Source organism: Schistocerca serialis, chromosome 2 (genome assembly GCF_023864345.2).
Source record: "Schistocerca serialis cubense isolate TAMUIC-IGC-003099 chromosome 2, iqSchSeri2.2, whole genome shotgun sequence".
NCBI lineage: Eukaryota > Metazoa > Arthropoda > Insecta > Orthoptera > Acrididae > Schistocerca > Schistocerca serialis.
The window spans coordinates 803,502,006-803,524,921 of record NC_064639.1 but is presented as its reverse complement, the minus strand read 5'-3'; the positions used below and the strand labels follow the sequence as shown (position 1 = coordinate 803,524,921).

The 22,916-nt window shown below is 47.7% G+C and overlaps 8 non-coding genes across 8 annotated transcripts; 3 read left to right on the top strand and 5 right to left on the bottom strand.

Moving 5' to 3' along the window:
• Window positions 1–5,299: 5,299 nt before the first annotated feature.
• Trnap-ugg (transfer RNA proline (anticodon UGG)) lies at window positions 5,300–5,371 on the bottom strand. Its single transcript has one exon. It is a non-coding gene; the product is annotated as a tRNA-Pro (tRNA).
• An 8,422-nt stretch (window positions 5,372–13,793) lies between these two features.
• Trnap-ugg (transfer RNA proline (anticodon UGG)) lies at window positions 13,794–13,865 on the bottom strand. The gene has a single exon. It is a non-coding gene; the product is annotated as a tRNA-Pro (tRNA).
• A 1,955-nt stretch (window positions 13,866–15,820) lies between these two features.
• Window positions 15,821–15,893, top strand: Trnav-cac (transfer RNA valine (anticodon CAC)). The gene has a single exon. It is a non-coding gene; the product is annotated as a tRNA-Val (tRNA).
• Window positions 15,894–16,494: 601 nt separating this feature from the next.
• On the bottom strand, window positions 16,495–16,566 carry Trnap-ugg (transfer RNA proline (anticodon UGG)). The gene has a single exon. It is a non-coding gene; the product is annotated as a tRNA-Pro (tRNA).
• Window positions 16,567–18,521: 1,955 nt separating this feature from the next.
• Trnav-cac (transfer RNA valine (anticodon CAC)) lies at window positions 18,522–18,594 on the top strand. The gene has a single exon. It is a non-coding gene; the product is annotated as a tRNA-Val (tRNA).
• A 601-nt stretch (window positions 18,595–19,195) lies between these two features.
• Trnap-ugg (transfer RNA proline (anticodon UGG)) lies at window positions 19,196–19,267 on the bottom strand. The gene has a single exon. It is a non-coding gene; the product is annotated as a tRNA-Pro (tRNA).
• Window positions 19,268–21,222: 1,955 nt separating this feature from the next.
• Trnav-cac (transfer RNA valine (anticodon CAC)) lies at window positions 21,223–21,295 on the top strand. Its single transcript has one exon. It is a non-coding gene; the product is annotated as a tRNA-Val (tRNA).
• Window positions 21,296–21,896: 601 nt separating this feature from the next.
• Trnap-ugg (transfer RNA proline (anticodon UGG)) lies at window positions 21,897–21,968 on the bottom strand. Its single transcript has one exon. It is a non-coding gene; the product is annotated as a tRNA-Pro (tRNA).
• Between the last annotated feature and the right edge of the window lie 948 nt (window positions 21,969–22,916).

Below are 22,916 nucleotides of genomic sequence, written 5' to 3'. Positions count from 1 at the left end.
ACAGCAAGTACAGCCCAAGACGGCGCGTACACAGAAAACGCTGGCGAAGCAAGCGAGAAAGGAAAAAGAACCAGAACGAGAAATAGAAATGATGGAAACTGAAAAAGCAGAAAATGAAAGTGGTACTCCAGCCACACACGAACAGGCACGCGAGCAGAAGATAAGAGAAAACGTGAACCAACTTAAAAAGATACTGAAATTAAACCAAGAAGATGACGTCGCCGCAACCACCTCCAAGAAGAGGAGCGGAGAAAAAGCCAAGGGGAAACAACGGAACACAGAAGAAGACACAGAAACGACAAACAAAACGGCAAACAAAACAGGAACCAAAAAGGAAAGGAAAAGGCAAAATTCCAGTTCCTCACAGGAGAGGAGGCAAAGCGGGCCAGACCGGCCACAGCTGCAGCACACGGACTCTGACGACAGCTCTGACGGACAATAGAAATGGCTAGGCTGGCAAAAAACTCATACCAGATAATCACTTGCAACGTAAATAAAATGACTACAGCAGTAAAGATAGACGCCCTCGCACAGTTCTTAAGACACAGAGCCGCAGACGTAGCGCTTTTGCAAGAAGTGGCATCGACGGCGATAGAACGGATACCGGGGTTCGACATCTACACAAACATAGACCCAGAATCGAGGTGCGGCACCGCGATAATGGTCAGACATGGAATAGAAACTGACGAACCCAAGATGTTATCAAACGGCCGAGGAATTGCGATCCAAATAGAGGGCACGTTAGTTGTGAACGTATATGCACCGTCAGGCACAAACAACAAGAGAGCCAGGAGCAACTTCTTTAATGAAGAAATATGTGAACTTATCCTACACAACAACAACAATATCATAATTGGTGGTGACTTCAATTGTGTGACCGCTCAAGAGGATCAGATCCCAGTGGCAAACGTGTGCGCCGAATTACAAGAACTTGTTAAACGTTTAAAACTGGAGGATTCGTGGAGAGTGAAAAATCCCGCACTCACAGAGTTCACATACTTCTACAGAAACGGAAGAAGCAGACTTGATAGAATTTACGTAAGCAGAGACTTGGCAGACAAAATATCGCGAGTGGAGGTCTGTCCAGTCATGTTTTCCGACCACTCCTGCTACGAGTGCAGCATCCGTTTGGAAACAGAGAAGACGGCAGCGGGAAGAAGCTCCTGGAAGCTAAACACCGACCACCTGCAAGACGTCGCTCTGAGAAAGGAGATAGCAGCCACGTGGCAGGAGTGCTTTGCGAAGAGAGCAGAGCACAGCACCACAATAGACTGGTGGATTACGCGCACTAAACCAGCGCTGAGAAGACTGCTAATTCGGTTCTGCGCCGAAAAAGCGTTCTGGAGGAGGAACACTGCCGACTTTTATCAACAGTGCCTGAAAGATGCCCTAAATGCGCCGTTAGAAGACCAATCTTTCTTGCCTAGGGTGAGGAGGATCAAAGCAAAAATGCTACTGATCAAAAGACAGCAAATGAGGGGAGTAATCACAAGAAGTAAAACGTACGGCGAAGTGGAGGACGAGCCCGCTACCCTGCACCACATCAACAGGGAGAGGGAAAGGGCGGCGAGCAAGACCATTAAGGAACTGTGCGACGGCGAAGGGCGATCACTTAAAACAAAACTAGAAATTAAAAGACACATAGAGACGTACTTCGAACAACTCTTCCAAAAAGAAGAAATAGAACAACGAGCAGTAACAAAAATCCTGCAAAACACAACACGGATGCTAACGGAGGCAGACAGAACAAAACTAACGGAGACCTTCGACGAAGACGAAGTCAGAGCAGTCCTCAAGAGCAGTGCCAAAGGAAGATCACCGGGCACCGACGGCATCCCGACCGAGTTTTACATCGAGTACTGGGACATAATCGGAGGGAAAGTGACGGAGATGGTAAATGAGATCTTAGGCGGAGCAGAGATACCAGCCAAGCTCACGGATGGGACCATCATACTCATACCGAAACAGAAAAAAGCCCGAAGAATAGAAGACTACCGTCCCGTCACGCTCCTGAATGCCGATTACAAATTAATAGCCAAATGCCTCGCAAGCAACTTGAAGACTGCAATGACCAAAACAATAAGTCCGTGGCAGACGTGTGCAGTGCCAGGTAGAAGTATATTTAACGCTACCTCCACCTATAGAGACGTGATAGCACATGCAGCTACCAACAGGAATACAGCAGCAATAATATCCGTAGACTTCAACAAGGCTTTCGATAGGATCGATCACAGCTACTTAATGAAGACGTTAAGAAGACTAGGATTCGGACCAAAATTCAACAGCATCGTCGAAAAACTACTAAAGAATGGCAAATCCAGAATAACCATAAACGGATGGACAACAAAATACATAGAGCTTAACAGGTCAGTGAGGCAAGGCTGCCCCCTGTCAATGGCCCTTTTTGCAGTAGCACTAGACCCGCTATTGAAGAAGATCGCCAATAGCATAGCAGGCTACACGGTGGAAGACAAAACAGTGGCCTGCGTAGCCTACGCAGATGACATGGGAATCTTCATCCAACAACGTGAAGAAATAAAAACGGTGGAAGAAATACTGCACACTTTTGAAGAAGCGTCAGGTGCAAAAATAAACAAAAAGAAAACAGTGCTACTGCCAATTGGGAATAAGCAGATAAATGCAGCGAGTCAGTGGTATGAAGTAGTCGAGAACCACAAAGTACTCGGCATCTTCATGCAGCCTTGTCCACAAAAAATGGCAACATACAACTGGAGGAACGCACTACATGTAATACGAGGCCTCACGAGAGTGCATTCAAACAGGCAACTAACCCTGCATCAAAGAATAGACCTCATAAACACAACGATCCTATCGAAAGCCTACTACCTGGCACAGATCCTGACCCTACCCAAAGAAATAGCTAGGGCAATCACGGGAGCCGTATACTACCTCCTATGGCGAAGAGAAATCTTCAAAGTGGCGTAGGAAACATGCTCGCTACCGATAGAGGAAGGAGGACTCGGTCTTGTGGAAGTAAGGACGAAATGTGCGGCGCTTCTACTAAAAAGGACGCTGGAAATCAAGGAGAAGAACCCAGAAAGCATCACAGCAGCACTGATAAGAAGAATGAAACCTGGATCTGAAGAACCGCCAATAAACACGAGCCACATCCCGTATAAGATTTGCCACGTAAGACAATACTACATAGACAAGAGCTATGCATTGACAACCGTGGCAAATCCCAGTCACAGGACAGCGAGGAAAATATACAGGGCGCTGAGGGGAAGGCCTGCCAGAAACAAAATAGAAAACAAGTTCCCCAATCACAACTGGCCACAGATATGGAAAAACATCACGGAAACCACGCTACCAAAGCACGTGAAGGCGAGCTGGTACCGAATAGTAAACAGGACGATACCAACAAACGAAAAATTAGCCCGGATCAAACTGAGAGATTCAGATAAATGTGAAGCATGCAACTGTGTCGACACACTAGAGCACCGCTTCACATGTAAAAACGGGGTCAGCATATGGGAAACGTGCCAGAGAATGGTGGCAAAAATAAATAGAACGGACCAGCGAGCTATAACACCTACAGTTATCACTGCGCCCGACATCAAACCATTTCCCAGGCCGAAAAGGCTGGCAACCCTGTGGATCCTCGGCATGACAGGCCACGCCATCGTGACGAAGCGGCAGACGGACCACGTCGACTTCCTGATGGACCTCTGGGAGGAACATAAGGAAGCGCAGCAGCACAGGCGGTACGACGAGAACTTCCAGAACTTCCTCCGGATACCCCTGCAGGCAGCCATCGACGACGTCTTCCCCGGCGGCACGTGAACACCAGCGAGCCTCCCCACAGCACCACAGCAACCTCCACAGTGCAGTGCAGTGATAAAAGTGAAATAGTATAAATCCAAAAAGAAAGTGAAAGTAGAAGTGCGCCAAAGTGTTTTAAGAAATGCAGCAAAAAGAGAAAGAAAGTGTTTTTATCTGTGTGAACACCCTAGGGTGTAGTGTTTCAGTGCTACAACCTCCAAATCACCACCGGAATAACAGGTACATATAAAAGTGTTCTTTTCCCTTCCTAAGTGCCACAAAGTCATAAGATGTACTAATAAACCTTTGCACTCATCTCTACTTTCACCTTCGACCTTCAACTGTCAGATCTGTCCTTCCATGTAAATAATATGTGATGCATGCTTAAAAGCCGAACTAAAACCGGACCTCCTCTGTTTCTATCATCCTTTCATGCCTTAAATGCAATATGTAATTTAAATGTATGTAACTTAATGTAATCACTATCTAAATAACTATGCTCATCTTTGTTTTGTTTGTATGCACATTGCAAGTGAATAACTCTGTGACATCAGAGAAATGCCAATCATGTCATTATAGGCCACAACAAACTTGGACATAACCATATTGCAATGAAAATGGACTACGCTCAGTAACGAATATAGGAAAAAGTTATCGAAGTGCTTAAAAACGAAAAGATAGAAAGGAAAATTAGAAAATGGACAGCATGTCTTACAAAATAAATAAGAGTAACAAATACCATAAATAGATGAACAAAATTAATATGAAAACGTGTAATACACAACCATAGAGATAATTTTATTTGTTGTTTCTTATTTTTTTTTCTGAAATAAATATTTTGGTTACAAAAAAAAAAAAAAAAAAAAAAAAAAAAAAAAAAAAAAAAAAAAAAAAAAAAGATCCCGGGCGGGAACACAACAATTTTAATCTATATTTCGGATTTCATTTCCGAGATGACCTCACGTCCGCGTATGCAGAGACAAGCAATGTTGTATGCTAGACGGATAGGGCGTCATTTTACTGTCAAATACTGTTGCTCTCTTATTGCACCGGTATTTGGTAACTGAGAACGCCCCTAGCTTCATTATGGCTGGCAAAATTTATAATCCGGTTCTTCAGGGCTACTTCAAGTGCGCTTGCTACTGGCTTTCCTGAGCTCACCCTACTCGCCTTGTCACAGCTCTGTCAAAGTGTGATGCTAACTAATAATGAGAAACTCTTAGCCACGCTCAATCTTACATGCCACCCCTTGGTTGTTGCCGTCGCTAGTAAGATGAGGGTAGACTGTCGCACAATTAAGCTGAATCTCCACTCACGGTGCACATATCCCGCAAAGACAACCTTGTTTTCCGTTGCATGCAAAATTACCGTCTGCCTTTCTACCGAATTACACCTACGTACTTTACTGGTGCCGCATTCTTGTTATATCCACGTGCTATAACGGGCGTCAACTCTTCATTGAGGAGCTGCAACCGGGGCTGAGTTCCACCTACTCTTCAGCACGGTCAAAATGGCAGGGCTCGTCCGGGATTTGAACCCGGGACCTCCTGCACCCAAAGCAGGAATCATACCCCTAGACCAACGAGCCACCTGGCTGGAGCAGTCAAGTTAATCCCAAGTAGTGGGCCTCGCAGGGAACACAAACTTTCACGCGAATTCGCAAGATAAACGCTTTCTGCAGGCAGCACTCACCACTGATGAGAAGAATATTAAAGGCAACGAATAAAAAGCGAAATAACTTCATCGAGCACTGCTTATGAACAGCCGGCAGTGCCTCAGTTTCGGTATGTGGTTTCTCAGGGTAAAGAGAAGGCGAATGCACTAAACAAAAGAACATCGGGAAACCAAGCACCAACTCATAACGAAAAGATTGCACAATATACTGCAAGCAAAATTTCCAGAAGACGGATACTGAAGACGCCGCAGACAAAAGAATTATTCTATGCAGTAACTAGTATCTAGGAAGCGTGAATTGCATGTGCTGCTCCACCACACAACTTCTTTTGATACTGTTTTACTTATTCTAAATTTTCATTACCTGATCGTCTCTAAAATACTGTGCGGTTATCACCTGGTTTCCAACAGCGATAGTAGTAAGTAAATCGACTACAAAGTCTTTCAAAGTAGGTCAGACACAAAAAAAAAAAAAAAATCGGAGCTGCGTGTAGCTCATGTCATTCTGCTTTCAATCGTGAATCTCCGGCTGGGAGTAGTGGCGTACTTCTGTAATCCAAGCTTCTGGGAGGCCGTTGTGTGGGAGAGATCTGGAAACAACTACAGATTCGACCGTTCCACGAGCTCAGGAACGGCCGCGAGGCCGTCATCGAGCTCTGCAGATCGACAGATGATAGTGTGGAAATTTCGGCAAGCGGTGGCTAAGGGTTAAGAGAAGCCAAACGCACTAAACACAAGAAAGTCGGGAAACCGAAGCACACAACTCATAACGAAAAGATTGCGGAATGCAGTGCGAAAGCAAAACTTCGAGAAGACCAGCTCTGAAGCCATCGGCGAGCTAGGAATTATTCCGCACAAGAAGCGATCATATAGGAAGAGCGAGCCGAGGCTGTCGCTCGACCACACAATAAATTTTTGCTTAATCCCAATTTGCAGTACCGGTTCGACACTAGAATACTGCGCCTCGGTTCTTCCAAAAGCGATAGTAATAAGCACGTCGACTGCAGTGTCATTTGGCGTAGTGAGTCAGACATGGAGAGGATATGGGGCGGGTGGAATATGCAACGACAGGGGCATTGCAGGGCGGCCGCCGGCTCCTTGCGCTGTGGCGCACCGGTGGCGGCGGCGGCCTGGCTGGGCTGCTGGTGCCTCCATGTAGAGCTGCCGCCGAGCCCAGGCAAAGTGCCGCTAACGAAGCGATTGCCTTTGGTGACATCTTTTGCAATAACGACTGCGCGAATCGACGGTATCTCGTAAGGAAGGAAAGAGCAGCAGCTGCCGCCGAGCCCAGGCGCCGTGCCGAACACGCAGAAGGTCCCCGGCTCGATTGCGGGCGGAAACCCGTTTTCGTCGCACCCAGCAAGACACTTGCTACGATCTCTACTGTGACCATTTAAATCAACTTCAAACGTTCCATCAGCAGGGTGCACATGGCTCAAATGAAACATGAAACGGTTTCAGAACTGGTTGTCGGATTTTAGCGCTGACTTGGAGGCCTGGAAATGCGCGAAACAGCCGCCGCCATGCGATTTGTTACCACACCGTTGTACAAAACGCAAGGGCTCGTCCGGGATTTTTTTTACCCGGGACCTCCTGCACCCGAAGCAGGAATCATACCCCTAGGCCAACGAGCCTATTCGTTCCGAAAACGCACTGCATGTGAATGACGCCACCTTTGATGGTCTCACCATGTAGGGCTGCAGCTCAGCCAGCGTTCTCCCTGTCTGTCGCGGTTGGATTGTTTCCATCGACGTCTTTTACTACAGGAACTTCACGAATCGGAGGGAGCTCGTAGCCGATGCCCTTGCTAACACAGAAGAGAAACTGTTGCTATTACGATTCTCCGGGTGGTACATGAAAAGAACCGTCGTTTCCGTGGTGTAGCGGTTATCACGTCTGCTTCACACGCAGAAGGTCCCCGGACTTGGCTGGCTGCCCGCCTGTGAACACGTGTGCCGCTCGCTACTGTGCGTCGCAGGTAGCAGAGGATTTTCCCGGCCGTCCCGCCGTCGCCGGCCGGCCACGAGACCGTCCCCGCACCGCGCCCGCTGCCCGCTGCCCGAGGTGGACAGCGTGCCGCCGCCGTCGCTGCTTTGGCGAGTATAAGTTCTTTATTTTATTGACCGGTTATTTTTGGAAAACATGGCATCAACGACAAACAGGAGGGACACTATTCAGTGTACTTTCGATAAGAATGGTGAAAGACCGAACGCGTTTGAAATTCACAATTGGATCATTGACGATGTGAAAGTACCAGTAGAGGAAATCGAGGGACTACAATTGGACTTTATTTTGAACACACTGTTTGTAAAAATCGGAAACGCCGCGGAAATTGATAGAGTAGTAAATCTAAACAGGGGCATCTGGAAGTTCAAACATAGGGACGGAACCACAAGTGACGTCACGATCCAGCATTCTGGTTACGGAATCAGGAATATAAAAATATACAATCTGCCTTTCGAAGTCCCTGACGAAGAAATTGTAAAAACCTGCAGACTATACGGAAACGTTTTCGGGATATCGAGAGACAAGTGGTCGAGTGCATACCGCATTCAGGTAGACTCGGGTGTGCGCACCGTAAAAATGGACCTAAGGAAACATATTCCGTCATTCATCAACGTATGCGGGCACAGAGGCTTCGTCTCGTACACAGGCCAACCTCAGACGTGCTCCATTTGTCATGCCACGGATCACATGAGGAACGACTGCCCACGAAAACGGCCGGTACAGATTCCTAGAGAGAATACGTACGCAGGCGCGATGATGAATCTCAACGCTGATTTTCCGTCGCTGAGAATAGCGGACGCTGCCCCGCAGCCACAGGGAGAGGACAGTAACGACAACGAGCCTGCCGCCGCGGGCCCCGCCGCCGCTACAGCCGAGCAGGACACAATGGAGGAGGAGGAGGAGGCCACAGAACCCGCGCCCCAGCCCGCTGCCCCGGCTACCCCCGGCCCCGAGCCGGCCGCCGGGCCAGCACCCGGAAGCGCCGACAAAAGGAAGATTAGCGACGGCAGCTCGGACGAGGCCGAACAGCAAGTACAGCCCAAGACGGCGCGTACACAGAAAACGCTGGCGAAGCAAGCGAGAAAGGAAAAAGAACCAGAACGAGAAATAGAAATGATGGAAACTGAAAAAGCAGAAAATGAAAGTGGTACTCCAGCCACACACGAACAGGCACGCGAGCAGAAGATAAGAGAAAACGTGAACCAACTTAAAAAGATACTGAAATTAAACCAAGAAGATGACGTCGCCGCAACCACCTCCAAGAAGAGGAGCGGAGAAAAAGCCAAGGGGAAACAACGGAACACAGAAGAAGACACAGAAACGACAAACAAAACGGCAAACAAAACAGGAACCAAAAAGGAAAGGAAAAGGCAAAATTCCAGTTCCTCACAGGAGAGGAGGCAAAGCGGGCCAGACCGGCCACAGCTGCAGCACACGGACTCTGACGACAGCTCTGACGGACAATAGAAATGGCTAGGCTGGCAAAAAACTCATACCAGATAATCACTTGCAACGTAAATAAAATGACTACAGCAGTAAAGATAGACGCCCTCGCACAGTTCTTAAGACACAGAGCCGCAGACGTAGCGCTTTTGCAAGAAGTGGCATCGACGGCGATAGAACGGATACCGGGGTTCGACATCTACACAAACATAGACCCAGAATCGAGGTGCGGCACCGCGATAATGGTCAGACATGGAATAGAAACTGACGAACCCAAGATGTTATCAAACGGCCGAGGAATTGCGATCCAAATAGAGGGCACGTTAGTTGTGAACGTATATGCACCGTCAGGCACAAACAACAAGAGAGCCAGGAGCAACTTCTTTAATGAAGAAATATGTGAACTTATCCTACACAACAACAACAATATCATAATTGGTGGTGACTTCAATTGTGTGACCGCTCAAGAGGATCAGATCCCAGTGGCAAACGTGTGCGCCGAATTACAAGAACTTGTTAAACGTTTAAAACTGGAGGATTCGTGGAGAGTGAAAAATCCCGCACTCACAGAGTTCACATACTTCTACAGAAACGGAAGAAGCAGACTTGATAGAATTTACGTAAGCAGAGACTTGGCAGACAAAATATCGCGAGTGGAGGTCTGTCCAGTCATGTTTTCCGACCACTCCTGCTACGAGTGCAGCATCCGTTTGGAAACAGAGAAGACGGCAGCGGGAAGAAGCTCCTGGAAGCTAAACACCGACCACCTGCAAGACGTCGCTCTGAGAAAGGAGATAGCAGCCACGTGGCAGGAGTGCTTTGCGAAGAGAGCAGAGCACAGCACCACAATAGACTGGTGGATTACGCGCACTAAACCAGCGCTGAGAAGACTGCTAATTCGGTTCTGCGCCGAAAAAGCGTTCTGGAGGAGGAACACTGCCGACTTTTATCAACAGTGCCTGAAAGATGCCCTAAATGCGCCGTTAGAAGACCAATCTTTCTTGCCTAGGGTGAGGAGGATCAAAGCAAAAATGCTACTGATCAAAAGACAGCAAATGAGGGGAGTAATCACAAGAAGTAAAACGTACGGCGAAGTGGAGGACGAGCCCGCTACCCTGCACCACATCAACAGGGAGAGGGAAAGGGCGGCGAGCAAGACCATTAAGGAACTGTGCGACGGCGAAGGGCGATCACTTAAAACAAAACTAGAAATTAAAAGACACATAGAGACGTACTTCGAACAACTCTTCCAAAAAGAAGAAATAGAACAACGAGCAGTAACAAAAATCCTGCAAAACACAACACGGATGCTAACGGAGGCAGACAGAACAAAACTAACGGAGACCTTCGACGAAGACGAAGTCAGAGCAGTCCTCAAGAGCAGTGCCAAAGGAAGATCACCGGGCACCGACGGCATCCCGACCGAGTTTTACATCGAGTACTGGGACATAATCGGAGGGAAAGTGACGGAGATGGTAAATGAGATCTTAGGCGGAGCAGAGATACCAGCCAAGCTCACGGATGGGACCATCATACTCATACCGAAACAGAAAAAAGCCCGAAGAATAGAAGACTACCGTCCCGTCACGCTCCTGAATGCCGATTACAAATTAATAGCCAAATGCCTCGCAAGCAACTTGAAGACTGCAATGACCAAAACAATAAGTCCGTGGCAGACGTGTGCAGTGCCAGGTAGAAGTATATTTAACGCTACCTCCACCTATAGAGACGTGATAGCACATGCAGCTACCAACAGGAATACAGCAGCAATAATATCCGTAGACTTCAACAAGGCTTTCGATAGGATCGATCACAGCTACTTAATGAAGACGTTAAGAAGACTAGGATTCGGACCAAAATTCAACAGCATCGTCGAAAAACTACTAAAGAATGGCAAATCCAGAATAACCATAAACGGATGGACAACAAAATACATAGAGCTTAACAGGTCAGTGAGGCAAGGCTGCCCCCTGTCAATGGCCCTTTTTGCAGTAGCACTAGACCCGCTATTGAAGAAGATCGCCAATAGCATAGCAGGCTACACGGTGGAAGACAAAACAGTGGCCTGCGTAGCCTACGCAGATGACATGGGAATCTTCATCCAACAACGTGAAGAAATAAAAACGGTGGAAGAAATACTGCACACTTTTGAAGAAGCGTCAGGTGCAAAAATAAACAAAAAGAAAACAGTGCTACTGCCAATTGGGAATAAGCAGATAAATGCAGCGAGTCAGTGGTATGAAGTAGTCGAGAACCACAAAGTACTCGGCATCTTCATGCAGCCTTGTCCACAAAAAATGGCAACATACAACTGGAGGAACGCACTACATGTAATACGAGGCCTCACGAGAGTGCATTCAAACAGGCAACTAACCCTGCATCAAAGAATAGACCTCATAAACACAACGATCCTATCGAAAGCCTACTACCTGGCACAGATCCTGACCCTACCCAAAGAAATAGCTAGGGCAATCACGGGAGCCGTATACTACCTCCTATGGCGAAGAGAAATCTTCAAAGTGGCGCAGGAAACATGCTCGCTACCGATAGAGGAAGGAGGACTCGGTCTTGTGGAAGTAAGGACGAAATGTGCGGCGCTTCTACTAAAAAGGACGCTGGAAATCAAGGAGAAGAACCCAGAAAGCATCACAGCAGCACTGATAAGAAGAATGAAACCTGGATCTGAAGAACCGCCAATAAACACGAGCCACATCCCGTATAAGATTTGCCACGTAAGACAATACTACATAGACAAGAGCTATGCATTGACAACCGTGGCAAATCCCAGTCACAGGACAGCGAGGAAAATATACAGGGCGCTGAGGGGAAGGCCTGCCAGAAACAAAATAGAAAACAAGTTCCCCAATCACAACTGGCCACAGATATGGAAAAACATCACGGAAACCACGCTACCAAAGCACGTGAAGGCGAGCTGGTACCGAATAGTAAACAGGACGATACCAACAAACGAAAAATTAGCCCGGATCAAACTGAGAGATTCAGATAAATGTGAAGCATGCAACTGTGTCGACACACTAGAGCACCGCTTCACATGTAAAAACGTGGTCAGCATATGGGAAACGTGCCAGAGAATGGTGGCAAAAATAAATAGAACGGACCAGCGAGCTATAACACCTACAGTTATCACTGCGCCCGACATCAAACCATTTCCCAGGCCGAAAAGGCTGGCAACCCTGTGGATCCTCGGCATGACAGGCCACGCCATCGTGACGAAGCGGCAGACGGACCACGTCGACTTCCTGATGGACCTCTGGGAGGAACATAAGGAAGCGCAGCAGCACAGGCGGTACGACGAGAACTTCCAGAACTTCCTCCGGATACCCCTGCAGGCAGCCATCGACGACGTCTTCCCCGGCGGCACGTGAACACCAGCGAGCCTCCCCACAGCACCACAGCAACCTCCACAGTGCAGTGCAGTGATAAAAGTGAAATAGTATAAATCCAAAAAGAAAGTGAAAGTAGAAGTGCGCCAAAGTGTTTTAAGAAATGCAGCAAAAAGAGAAAGAAAGTGTTTTTATCTGTGTGAACACCCTAGGGTGTAGTGTTTCAGTGCTACAACCTCCAAATCACCACCGGAATAACAGGTACATATAAAAGTGTTCTTTTCCCTTCCTAAGTGCCACAAAGTCATAAGATGTACTAATAAACCTTTGCACTCATCTCTACTTTCACCTTCGACCTTCAACTGTCAGATCTGTCCTTCCATGTAAATAATATGTGATGCATGCTTAAAAGCCGAACTAAAACCGGACCTCCTCTGTTTCTATCATCCTTTCATGCCTTAAATGCAATATGTAATTTAAATGTATGTAACTTAATGTAATCACTATCTAAATAACTATGCTCATCTTTGTTTTGTTTGTATGCACATTGCAAGTGAATAACTCTGTGACATCAGAGAAATGCCAATCATGTCATTATAGGCCACAACAAACTTGGACATAACCATATTGCAATGAAAATGGACTACGCTCAGTAACGAATATAGGAAAAAGTTATCGAAGTGCTTAAAAACGAAAAGATAGAAAGGAAAATTAGAAAATGGACAGCATGTCTTACAAAATAAATAAGAGTAACAAATACCATAAATAGATGAACAAAATTAATATGAAAACGTGTAATACACAACCATAGAGATAATTTTATTTGTTGTTTCTTATTTTTCTTTCTGAAATAAATATTTTGGTTACAAAAAAAAAAAAAAAAAAAAAAAAAAAAAAAAAAAAAAAAAAAAAAAAAAAAAAAAAGATCCCGGGCGGGAACACAACAATTTTAATCTATATTTCGGATTTCATTTCCGAGATGACCTCACGTCCGCGTATGCAGAGACAAGCAATGTTGTATGCTAGACGGATAGGGCGTCATTTTACTGTCAAATACTGTTGCTCTCTTATTGCACCGGTATTTGGTAACTGAGAACGCCCCTAGCTTCATTATGGCTGGCAAAATTTATAATCCGGTTCTTCAGGGCTACTTCAAGTGCGCTTGCTACTGGCTTTCCTGAGCTCACCCTACTCGCCTTGTCACAGCTCTGTCAAAGTGTGATGCTAACTAATAATGAGAAACTCTTAGCCACGCTCAATCTTACATGCCACCCCTTGGTTGTTGCCGTCGCTAGTAAGATGAGGGTAGACTGTCGCACAATTAAGCTGAATCTCCACTCACGGTGCACATATCCCGCAAAGACAACCTTGTTTTCCGTTGCATGCAAAATTACCGTCTGCCTTTCTACCGAATTACACCTACGTACTTTACTGGTGCCGCATTCTTGTTATATCCACGTGCTATAACGGGCGTCAACTCTTCATTGAGGAGCTGCAACCGGGGCTGAGTTCCACCTACTCTTCAGCACGGTCAAAATGGCAGGGCTCGTCCGGGATTTGAACCCGGGACCTCCTGCACCCAAAGCAGGAATCATACCCCTAGACCAACGAGCCACCTGGCTGGAGCAGTCAAGTTAATCCCAAGTAGTGGGCCTCGCAGGGAACACAAACTTTCACGCGAATTCGCAAGATAAACGCTTTCTGCAGGCAGCACTCACCACTGATGAGAAGAATATTAAAGGCAACGAATAAAAAGCGAAATAACTTCATCGAGCACTGCTTATGAACAGCCGGCAGTGCCTCAGTTTCGGTATGTGGTTTCTCAGGGTAAAGAGAAGGCGAATGCACTAAACAAAAGAACATCGGGAAACCAAGCACCAACTCATAACGAAAAGATTGCACAATATACTGCAAGCAAAATTTCCAGAAGACGGATACTGAAGACGCCGCAGACAAAAGAATTATTCTATGCAGTAACTAGTATCTAGGAAGCGTGAATTGCATGTGCTGCTCCACCACACAACTTCTTTTGATACTGTTTTACTTATTCTAAATTTTCATTACCTGATCGTCTCTAAAATACTGTGCGGTTATCACCTGGTTTCCAACAGCGATAGTAGTAAGTAAATCGACTACAAAGTCTTTCAAAGTAGGTCAGACACAAAAAAAAAAAAAAAATCGGAGCTGCGTGTAGCTCATGTCATTCTGCTTTCAATCGTGAATCTCCGGCTGGGAGTAGTGGCGTACTTCTGTAATCCAAGCTTCTGGGAGGCCGTTGTGTGGGAGAGATCTGGAAACAACTACAGATTCGACCGTTCCACGAGCTCAGGAACGGCCGCGAGGCCGTCATCGAGCTCTGCAGATCGACAGATGATAGTGTGGAAATTTCGGCAAGCGGTGGCTAAGGGTTAAGAGAAGCCAAACGCACTAAACACAAGAAAGTCGGGAAACCGAAGCACACAACTCATAACGAAAAGATTGCGGAATGCAGTGCGAAAGCAAAACTTCGAGAAGACCAGCTCTGAAGCCATCGGCGAGCTAGGAATTATTCCGCACAAGAAGCGATCATATAGGAAGAGCGAGCCGAGGCTGTCGCTCGACCACACAATAAATTTTTGCTTAATCCCAATTTGCAGTACCGGTTCGACACTAGAATACTGCGCCTCGGTTCTTCCAAAAGCGATAGTAATAAGCACGTCGACTGCAGTGTCATTTGGCGTAGTGAGTCAGACATGGAGAGGATATGGGGCGGGTGGAATATGCAACGACAGGGGCATTGCAGGGCGGCCGCCGGCTCCTTGCGCTGTGGCGCACCGGTGGCGGCGGCGGCCTGGCTGGGCTGCTGGTGCCTCCATGTAGAGCTGCCGCCGAACCCAGGCAAAGTGCCGCTAACGAAGCGATTGCCTTTGGTGACATCTTTTGCAATAACGACTGCGCGAATCGACGGTATCTCGTAAGGAAGGAAAGAGCAGCAGCTGCCGCCGAGCCCAGGCGCCGTGCCGAACACGCAGAAGGTCCCCGGCTCGATTGCGGGCGGAAACCCGTTTTCGTCGCACCCAGCAAGACACTTGCTACGATCTCTACTGTGACCATTTAAATCAACTTCAAACGTTCCATCAGCAGGGTGCACATGGCTCAAATGAAACATGAAACGGTTTCAGAACTGGTTGTCGGATTTTAGCGCTGACTTGGAGGCCTGGAAATGCGCGAAACAGCCGCCGCCATGCGATTTGTTACCACACCGTTGTACAAAACGCAAGGGCTCGTCCGGGATTTTTTTTACCCGGGACCTCCTGCACCCGAAGCAGGAATCATACCCCTAGGCCAACGAGCCTATTCGTTCCGAAAACGCACTGCATGTGAATGACGCCACCTTTGATGGTCTCACCATGTAGGGCTGCAGCTCAGCCAGCGTTCTCCCTGTCTGTCGCGGTTGGATTGTTTCCATCGACGTCTTTTACTACAGGAACTTCACGAATCGGAGGGAGCTCGTAGCCGATGCCCTTGCTAACACAGAAGAGAAACTGTTGCTATTACGATTCTCCGGGTGGTACATGAAAAGAACCGTCGTTTCCGTGGTGTAGCGGTTATCACGTCTGCTTCACACGCAGAAGGTCCCCGGTTCGATCCCGGGCGGGAACACAACAATTTTAATCTATATTTCGGATTTCATTTCCGAGATGACCTCACGTCCGCGTATGCAGAGACAAGCAATGTTGTATGCTAGACGGATAGGGCGTCATTTTACTGTCAAATACTGTTGCTCTCTTATTGCACCGGTATTTGGTAACTGAGAACGCCCCTAGCTTCATTATGGCTGGCAAAATTTATAATCCGGTTCTTCAGGGCTACTTCAAGTGCGCTTGCTACTGGCTTTCCTGAGCTCACCCTACTCGCCTTGTCACAGCTCTGTCAAAGTGTGATGCTAACTAATAATGAGAAACTCTTAGCCACGCTCAATCTTACATGCCACCCCTTGGTTGTTGCCGTCGCTAGTAAGATGAGGGTAGACTGTCGCACAATTAAGCTGAATCTCCACTCACGGTGCACATATCCCGCAAAGACAACCTTGTTTTCCGTTGCATGCAAAATTACCGTCTGCCTTTCTACCGAATTACACCTACGTACTTTACTGGTGCCGCATTCTTGTTATATCCACGTGCTATAACGGGCGTCAACTCTTCATTGAGGAGCTGCAACCGGGGCTGAGTTCCACCTACTCTTCAGCACGGTCAAAATGGCAGGGCTCGTCCGGGATTTGAACCCGGGACCTCCTGCACCCAAAGCAGGAATCATACCCCTAGACCAACGAGCCACCTGGCTGGAGCAGTCAAGTTAATCCCAAGTAGTGGGCCTCGCAGGGAACACAAACTTTCACGCGAATTCGCAAGATAAACGCTTTCTGCAGGCAGCACTCACCACTGATGAGAAGAATATTAAAGGCAACGAATAAAAAGCGAAATAACTTCATCGAGCACTGCTTATGAACAGCCGGCAGTGCCTCAGTTTCGGTATGTGGTTTCTCAGGGTAAAGAGAAGGCGAATGCACTAAACAAAAGAACATCGGGAAACCAAGCACCAACTCATAACGAAAAGATTGCACAATATACTGCAAGCAAAATTTCCAGAAGACGGATACTGAAGACGCCGCAGACAAAAGAATTATTCTATGCAGTAACTAGTATCTAGGAAGCGTGAATTGCATGTGCTGCTCCACCACACAACTTCTTTTGATACTGTTTTACTTATTCTAAATTTTCATTACCTGATCGTCTCTAAAATACTGTGCGGTTATCACCTGGTTTCCAACAGCGATAGTAGTAAGTAAATCGACTACAAAGTCTTTCAAAGTAGGTCAGACACAAAAAAAAAAAAAAAATCGGAGCTGCGTGTAGCTCATGTCATTCTGCTTTCAATCGTGAATCTCCGGCTGGGAGTAGTGGCGTACTTCTGTAATCCAAGCTTCTGGGAGGCCGTTGTGTGGGAGAGATCTGGAAACAACTACAGATTCGACCGTTCCACGAGCTCAGGAACGGCCGCGAGGCCGTCATCGAGCTCTGCAGATCGACAGATGATAGTGTGGAAATTTCGGCAAGCGGTGGCTAAGGGTTAAGAGAAGCCAAACGCACTAAACACAAGAAAGTCGGGAAACCGAAGCACACAACTCATAACGAAAAGATTGCGGAATGCAGTGCGAAAGCAAAACTTCGAGAAGACCAGCTCTGAAGCCATCGGCGAGCTAGGAATTATTCCGCACAAGAAGCGATCATATAGGAAGAGCGAGCCGAGGCTGTCGCTCGACCACACAATAAATTTTTGCTTAATCCCAATTTGCAGTACCGGTTCGACACTAGAATACTGCGCCTCGGTTCTTCCAAAAGCGATAGTAATAAGCACGTCGACTGCAGTGTCATTTGGCGTAGTGAGTCAGACATGGAGAGGATATGGGGCGGGTGGAATATGCAACGACAGGGGCATTGCAGGGCGGCCGCCGGCTCCTTGCGCTGTGGCGCACCGGTGGCGGCGGCGGCCTGGCTGGGCTGCTGGTGCCTCCATGTAGAGCTGCCGCCGAACCCAGGCAAAGTGCCGCTAACGAAGCGATTGCCTTTGGTGACATCTTTTGCAATAACGACTGCGCGAATCGACGGTATCTCGTAAGGAAGGAAAGAGCAGCAGCTGCCGCCGAGCCCAGGCGCCGTGCCGAACACGCAGAAGGTCCCCGGCTCGATTGCGGGCGGAAACCCGTTTTCGTCGCACCCAGCAAGACACTTGCTACGATCTCTACTGTGACCATTTAAATCAACTTCAAACGTTCCATCAGCAGGGTGCACATGGCTCAAATGAAACATGAAACGGTTTCAGAACTGGTTGTCGGATTTTAGCGCTGACTTGGAGGCCTGGAAATGCGCGAAACAGCCGCCGCCATGCGATTTGTTACCACACCGTTGTACAAAACGCAAGGGCTCGTCCGGGATTTTTTTTACCCGGGACCTCCTGCACCCGAAGCAGGAATCATACCCCTAGGCCAACGAGCCTATTCGTTCCGAAAACGCACTGCATGTGAATGACGCCACCTTTGATGGTCTCACCATGTAGGGCTGCAGCTCAGCCAGCGTTCTCCCTGTCTGTCGCGGTTGGATTGTTTCCATCGACGTCTTTTACTACAGGAACTTCACGAATCGGAGGGAGCTCGTAGCCGATGCCCTTGCTAACACAGAAGAGAAACTGTTGCTATTACGATTCTCCGGGTGGTACATGAAAAGAACCGTCGTTTCCGTGGTGTAGCGGTTATCACGTCTGCTTCACACGCAGAAGGTCCCCGGTTCGATCCCGGGCGGGAACACAACAATTTTAATCTATATTTCGGATTTCATTTCCGAGATGACCTCACGTCCGCGTATGCAGAGACAAGCAATGTTGTATGCTAGACGGATAGGGCGTCATTTTACTGTCAAATACTGTTGCTCTCTTATTGCACCGGTATTTGGTAACTGAGAACGCCCCTAGCTTCATTATGGCTGGCAAAATTTATAATCCGGTTCTTCAGGGCTACTTCAAGTGCGCTTGCTACTGGCTTTCCTGAGCTCACCCTACTCGCCTTGTCACAGCTCTGTCAAAGTGTGATGCTAACTAATAATGAGAAACTCTTAGCCACGCTCAATCTTACATGCCACCCCTTGGTTGTTGCCGTCGCTAGTAAGATGAGGGTAGACTGTCGCACAATTAAGCTGAATCTCCACTCACGGTGCACATATCCCGCAAAGACAACCTTGTTTTCCGTTGCATGCAAAATTACCGTCTGCCTTTCTACCGAATTACACCTACGTACTTTACTGGTGCCGCATTCTTGTTATATCCACGTGCTATAACGGGCGTCAACTCTTCATTGAGGAGCTGCAACCGGGGCTGAGTTCCACCTACTCTTCAGCACGGTCAAAATGGCAGGGCTCGTCCGGGATTTGAACCCGGGACCTCCTGCACCCAAAGCAGGAATCATACCCCTAGACCAACGAGCCACCTGGCTGGAGCAGTCAAGTTAATCCCAAGTAGTGGGCCTCGCAGGGAACACAAACTTTCACGCGAATTCGCAAGATAAACGCTTTCTGCAGGCAGCACTCACCACTGATGAGAAGAATATTAAAGGCAACGAATAAAAAGCGAAATAACTTCATCGAGCACTGCTTATGAACAGCCGGCAGTGCCTCAGTTTCGGTATGTGGTTTCTCAGGGTAAAGAGAAGGCGAATGCACTAAACAAAAGAACATCGGGAAACCAAGCACCAACTCATAACGAAAAGATTGCACAATATACTGCAAGCAAAATTTCCAGAAGACGGATACTGAAGACGCCGCAGACAAAAGAATTATTCTATGCAGTAACTAGTATCTAGGAAGCGTGAATTGCATGTGCTGCTCCACCACACAACTTCTTTTGATACTGTTTTACTTATTCTAAATTTTCATTACCTGATCGTCTCTAAAATACTGTGCGGTTATCACCTGGTTTCCAACAGCGATAGTAGTAAGTAAATCGACTACAAAGTCTTTCAAAGTAGGTCAGACACAAAAAAAAAAAAAAAATCGGAGCTGCGTGTAGCTCATGTCATTCTGCTTTCAATCGTGAATCTCCGGCTGGGAGTAGTGGCGTACTTCTGTAATCCAAGCTTCTGGGAGGCCGTTGTGTGGGAGAGATCTGGAAACAACTACAGATTCGACCGTTCCACGAGCTCAGGAACGGCCGCGAGGCCGTCATCGAGCTCTGCAGATCGACAGATGATAGTGTGGAAATTTCGGCAAGCGGTGGCTAAGGGTTAAGAGAAGCCAAACGCACTAAACACAAGAAAGTCGGGAAACCGAAGCACACAACTCATAACGAAAAGATTGCGGAATGCAGTGCGAAAGCAAAACTTCGAGAAGACCAGCTCTGAAGCCATCGGCGAGCTAGGAATTATTCCGCACAAGAAGCGATCATATAGGAAGAGCGAGCCGAGGCTGTCGCTCGACCACACAATAAATTTTTGCTTAATCCCAATTTGCAGTACCGGTTCGACACTAGAATACTGCGCCTCGGTTCTTCCAAAAGCGATAGTAATAAGCACGTCGACTGCAGTGTCATTTGGCGTAGTGAGTCAGACATGGAGAGGATATGGGGCGGGTGGAATATGCAACGACAGGGGCATTGCAGGGCGGCCGCCGGCTCCTTGCGCTGTGGCGCACCGGTGGCGGCGGCGGCCTGGCTGGGCTGCTGGTGCCTCCATGTAGAGCTGCCGCCGAACCCAGGCAAAGTGCCGCTAACGAAGCGATTGCCTTTGGTGACATCTTTTGCAATAACGACTGCGCGAATCGACGGTATCTCGTAAGGAAGGAAAGAGCAGCAGCTGCCGCCGAGCCCAGGCGCCGTGCCGAACACGCAGAAGGTCCCCGGCTCGATTGCGGGCGGAAACCCGTTTTCGTCGCACCCAGCAAGACACTTGCTACGATCTCTACTGTGACCATTTAAATCAACTTCAAACGTTCCATCAGCAGGGTGCACATGGCTCAAATGAAACATGAAACGGTTTCAGAACTGGTTGTCGGATTTTAGCGCTGACTTGGAGGCCTGGAAATGCGCGAAACAGCCGCCGCCATGCGATTTGTTACCACACCGTTGTACAAAACGCAAGGGCTCGTCCGGGATTTTTTTTACCCGGGACCTCCTGCACCCGAAGCAGGAATCATACCCCTAGGCCAACGAGCCTATTCGTTCCGAAAACGCACTGCATGTGAATGACGCCACCTTTGATGGTCTCACCATGTAGGGCTGCAGCTCAGCCAGCGTTCTCCCTGTCTGTCGCGGTTGGATTGTTTCCATCGACGTCTTTTACTACAGGAACTTCACGAATCGGAGGGAGCTCGTAGCCGATGCCCTTGCTAACACAGAAGAGAAACTGTTGCTATTACGATTCTCCGGGTGGTACATGAAAAGAACCGTCGTTTCCGTGGTGTAGCGGTTATCACGTCTGCTTCACACGCAGAAGGTCCCCGGTTCGATCCCGGGCGGGAACACAACAATTTTAATCTATATTTCGGATTTCATTTCCGAGATGACCTCACGTCCGCGTATGCAGAGACAAGCAATGTTGTATGCTAGACGGATAGGGCGTCATTTTACTGTCAAATACTGTTGCTCTCTTATTGCACCGGTATTTGGTAACTGAGAACGCCCCTAGCTTCATTATGGCTGGCAAAATTTATAATCCGGTTCTTCAGGGCTACTTCAAGTGCGCTTGCTACTGGCTTTCCTGAGCTCACCCTACTCGCCTTGTCACAGCTCTGTCAAAGTGTGATGCTAACTAATAATGAGAAACTCTTAGCCACGCTCAATCTTACATGCCACCCCTTGGTTGTTGCCGTCGCTAGTAAGATGAGGGTAGACTGTCGCACAATTAAGCTGAATCTCCACTCACGGTGCACATATCCCGCAAAGACAACCTTGTTTTCCGTTGCATGCAAAATTACCGTCTGCCTTTCTACCGAATTACACCTACGTACTTTACTGGTGCCGCATTCTTGTTATATCCACGTGCTATAACGGGCGTCAACTCTTCATTGAGGAGCTGCAACCGGGGCTGAGTTCCACCTACTCTTCAGCACGGTCAAAATGGCAGGGCTCGTCCGGGACTTGAACCCGGGACCTCCTGCACCCAAAGCAGGAATCATACCCCTAGACCAACGAGCCACCTGGCTGGAGCAGTCAAGTTAATCCCAAGTAGTGGGCCTCGCAGGGAACACAAACTTTCACGCGAATTCGCAAGATAAACGCTTTCTGCAGGCAGCACTCACCACTGATGAGAAGAATATTAAAGGCAACGAATAAAAAGCGAAATAACTTCATCGAGCACTGCTTATGAACAGCCGGCAGTGCCTCAGTTTCGGTATGTGGTTTCTCAGGGTAAAGAGAAGGCGAATGCACTAAACAAAAGAACATCGGGAAACCAAGCACCAACTCATAACGAAAAGATTGCACAATATACTGCAAGCAAAATTTCCAGAAGACGGATACTGAAGACGCCGCAGACAAAAGAATTATTCTATGCAGTAACGAGTATCTAGGAAGCGTGAATTGCATGTGCTGCTCCACCACACAACTTCTTTTGATACTGTTTTACTTATTCTAAATTTTCATTACCTGATCGTCTCTAAAATACTGTGCGGTTATCACCTGGTTTCCAACAGCGATAGTAGTAAGTAAATCGACTACAAAGTCTTTCAAAGTAGGTCAGACACAAAAAAAAAAAAAAATCGGAGCTGCGTGTAGCTCATGTCATTCTGCTTTCAATCGTGAATCTCCGGCTGGGAGTAGTGGCGTACTTCTGTAATCCAAGCTTCTGGGAGGCCGTTGTGTGGGAGAGATCTGGAAACAACTACAGATTCGACCGTTCCACGAGCTCAGGAACGGCCGCGAGGCCGTCATCGAGCTCTGCAGATCGACAGATGATAGTGTGGAAATTTCGGCAAGCGGTGGCTAAGGGTTAAGAGAAGCCAAACGCACTAAACACAAGAAAGTCGGGAAACCGAAGCACACAACTCATAACGAAAAGATTGCGGAATGCAGTGCGAAAGCAAAACTTCGAGAAGACCAACTCTGAAGCCATCGGCGAGCTAGGAATTATTCCGCACAAGAAGC